The sequence below is a fragment of the Nelumbo lutea genome, chromosome 2, assembly GCF_056320005.1.
Source record: "Nelumbo lutea isolate HS-2025 chromosome 2, American lotus-T2T, whole genome shotgun sequence".
NCBI classification, from domain to species: Eukaryota; Viridiplantae; Streptophyta; class Magnoliopsida; order Proteales; family Nelumbonaceae; genus Nelumbo; species Nelumbo lutea.
The window spans coordinates 68,763,973-68,768,013 of NC_142685.1; the positions used below are offsets into that span (position 1 = coordinate 68,763,973).

General features: G+C 35.5%; 1 non-coding gene across 1 annotated transcript; it reads left to right on the plus strand.

Annotated features, from left to right (window-relative positions):
- The first annotated feature begins 1,448 nt into the window (after positions 1 to 1,448).
- On the plus strand, positions 1,449 to 1,520 carry TRNAW-CCA (transfer RNA tryptophan (anticodon CCA)). Its single transcript has one exon. It is a non-coding gene; the product is annotated as a tRNA-Trp (tRNA).
- Positions 1,521 to 4,041: the final 2,521 nt, after the last annotated feature.

The window sequence follows — 4,041 nt, forward strand, 5'->3', positions numbered from 1 at the left end:
TAATGTGAAGAAAATGAAAAAAAAAAAAAGAAAATTGCTTCTAATATATAGTAGTTATACCAAGATAAGAAAACCGTATATACGACTATAGGCTCTGCCTAAAACGAGTTGCATATTATGAATTATGATCTCTCTTGTTGTGTAGTCTCCTCTGTGTCTACAAATCTTAAGCCAAAAGCCTTCCATCACATGGTAACTAGAGTCGAATTTTCACATGAGTAATTGGTGTTCTCTTGCATCAAAAGCTCATAGATCGACATTTATTTTCTCAGAACATACGGATGAATATAAACACACACACAAAAAAAAAAAAAATCAGTGGTTTCCATATCAAACCAAAGACCGCACTACCATACTCACTTTAATCCATTCATAGCACAATAAAGTGACGAATGTGTTTCACATTCATCCATACATAACACAACAAAATGGAAGGATGTATTCACATTAAACCATACAAAACACAAACAAAAAGCAATTTGACTAACAAGAAAATGGAATTGATCTAAGCTTTACCTATGCAAACCAAAAAAGATGAAACGAAAAAAAAAAAAGAACCCTAACAATCCATATTGGGATGTGAGTTGTACCTACGCAAACCACCTACCAAACAATGGATGACCACCACCATGAGAAAAATCTAGCACCGAATGATTTGTAAACTTCTGTAAAAAAAGGGGGAAAATCATTGGAATAGGGTGCGGTGGAGGTGACGGTGGAAGAGAGAGGAAGTAGGGGAGATAAAGGATGGTGGCGGCCGCGGAGGGGGAGGGGGAAGCAGAGGAGCGAACTTGCGAGAGTTGCGACCTGAGAGAGAACAAGGTGCGCGTGTGAATGAGGGTTTTGGGGGTTTTTCTCAAGTGTCTACTCTTCATTTTAGTTCGGGTGTGAGCGTTGGCACATGTATGTGGAAGCTGTGAGAGGGCATAAAAGTTGAGAAGTTAGGATTGGAGCTTCCTGAAGTCAGTTCAAAATGGGCTTTTCGTGTCTTTTTGGTGCTCCGGATTTTGACAGCAAGATCTTCTGCGAACCAAACGGGAATAGACCGAAAGTTGGTCTTCCAAACTTCTAAACAGACAAAAGACGACACGAAAAGACTTTCCAAACGGGCCTAAACCAGTTTATTGGCCTATTTTTTTCTCTTATCTCTTCCAATATTCTTCTTCTTCTTCCCAAAAGGGCAAAATAGGATTTTTTAATTTTAAATGACTTCACATTTGCCTTTTCATTTATGGAGGATATGTTTTAAGCTTTGTTTTAAGGTTCTTTTGCAAAATTTAGGGTACGTTTAAGTGAATTTATAAAAAATTAAAAACCCATAAGGTATATTTTTACCCTAATTAAAAATCTCTAGTTAGACATATACTTAGCCTATTGGGCCGCAGGAAGCTCAGCCCATTTAAAGGAAATGCTTATAAATGCAATCATTGACCTCATTCTCAAATATGGGACCCGTGGCGCAATGGTAGCGCGTCTGACTCCAGATCAGAAGGTTGCGTGTTCGATTCACGTCGGGTTCAATCCCCGAATTCTTATTTTTTTCCCTTTGGTTTTTATTGAGGTCACCCATAAAATACTAAGCTGGTATCTAAGATCGATGCTGTTTCTTATAGACGTTGCTGGACAAGCATGCTGTTTTTTTTCAGATTTTCTATTTGGTACCATTGCTGTTTAGCCATATAAGGCATTTTTCAATGCCACATCAGCACACCTATGCTAGCAATGATAGAAAAAACAAGAAAATATAAAAAATGGTGTTTTCTCAGATCATACCTTTCCTGATTTTTAAGGCATGGTCTAAGAAAACGTTTTTCAGAAAAACAGTTTATCAAACAACACGTATTTTCTTAGAAAATGAATTTCTAAGGTGGTGCCATTTTATGAGAAAACGACATCGATTTCAAACACCTACTAAAAACCTCTCCTCTAGTTTCACAAAAATCCGTAACTACCTCCCTTCCATCTTTGTCTCATGGATAGAAATGACAACAGGGCAGGGATCATATTCCCCATCCCACGGACCTTGGCTTTGAAATAAATTCATATATTCAATCCCCATTAGAGATAAAAGTTGTCCTCCATCCCCAATCTCTGACAGGACAAGTTTCCCACGAGTACCCATTGTCATTAGACATATTATTGGCCTATTGGACGTGGGAAGCTCAACCCATTTAACGGCAAAGCGTATAAAACCAATACAGCACATTGACCTCATCGTGACCTAATGGATTCGTGCCGCAATGGTAGTGCGTCTGACTCCAGATTGGAAGGTTGCATGTTCGATTCACATCGGTTTCAATCCTGGATTTGTGGTTTTCCATTTTTGGTTTTTATTGATGGTTCACCTCACCCAAAAACTCTAAGGCGGTGTCAAAAGATTGATGTTGTTTTCTATACACATTGCTACACAAGTAGGGGTGTCAACAGTATTCAAAAATTCGATTTCGAATTTGATATTTGACATAATCGAATTGGATTTGGATAATTTGAATATTAATCGGTCCTATTCAGATATCCTATTAATAACTAATTGTATTTGAATTTGGATATGACCTGATTTGATTTAATAAATATCCGAATTCGGCCAATTATTTAATTCTTATATATAATATAAAATATAATATAATAATTAAATTATATGAATAATTTATATATTATATACTTGTATAAATAAAATATTTATTTTATATACTTATTAATTACCTAAAATAATTAATTAATCGAATTGAATATTTAATCGGATTTGAATTCGGATATTAATTTTCAAAAGTCGAATATTGAATCAAATTCGGATATTGAATTTTCTAATTGGATTTAAATTCAGATATTGCTTGATCTTATTCGAATTCAATCCATTTACACCCCTATGCTCAAGCATGCTGTTTTTCTAGGTTTTCTATTTGGTACCATTGTTGTTTAGCCACATAGGTGTTTTTCAATGCCACATCAGCATACTTTTTCTAGCAATGGTAGAAAAAACAGGAAAATATCCAAAAATGTGTTTTCTCATATCATATCTTTCCTGATTTTTAAGGCATGGTCTAAGAAAACGTTTTTTTTTTTGAAAAAATGATCCATTAAAACGGCAAGTGTTTGACCTCGACCCGGGTCAGAAATCCCTATTAATCCCCATCTCCGTCCCCGCCTTGCCAAAGGTATCCCCATCCCTGACCCGATGGGGTCGGGGAAATTAAGTACCCATTGGGGATGGGGAAAATTGCCATCCCTACTCATGGAGACTTCAAAGTTATGAAATTATCCTTATAACTTATTAGGGCATTTTCAATATAATTCAAAATGTTAGATTTGCCCTTCTAGGTTTCAGTAGACCTAACATTTTTATAGAGGTAAAGTTTGGAAAGAGTACAAACACAAATATGTAGGTGTAAAACTGAGTTAGAGTAAAATTACTTTATTCTTTTCAATCTGCTTTGGAAATTTTTAATTAAAAGTTAAAAGCTCTTTTGGGGGCATTTTAATAAATTTCCCTATAAATTGATAAATATAAGCATAAAATGAGTGCTTTTAGAAACAGTTAATGCATTATGCCAACGTTTTCATTCAAGACAACAATACAAGGGAGGTAACTGCAGGTTTTTTAATATTATAGGGGAATTTCTTATAAAAGTAAAACCTCAAGGGAAGTTTTTATGATTGTCAGAAATCATAAAGGAGGTTTTTATATTTTACCCCAAAATCAATCCCCAAAAAAAATCCATTACTCGGAATCTGCTACTCACAAACTGTTCCCTCACCTCTACCTACAAAATACAACGGCTGTGGGAACAGCCTGTTGGTTGCATATAACATACCAGAAATATTAAAATAAATTGTTGAAACATCCTCTAAAGGTTTGGATTGTTGTTAAAATCTCCCCTTAAATTTATAACCATTGAATTCATGTCAAACTGTCAATCCAAGTCCACAATGTTCGCCGGATTCGAATCTCAATCACAGAGAACAAGCCCTCATTTGTGGGTCGGGCCATGCTAGGAATGCCAAAATTTTGTTTCATACACCAGAAATTATCAAAGAAACGGA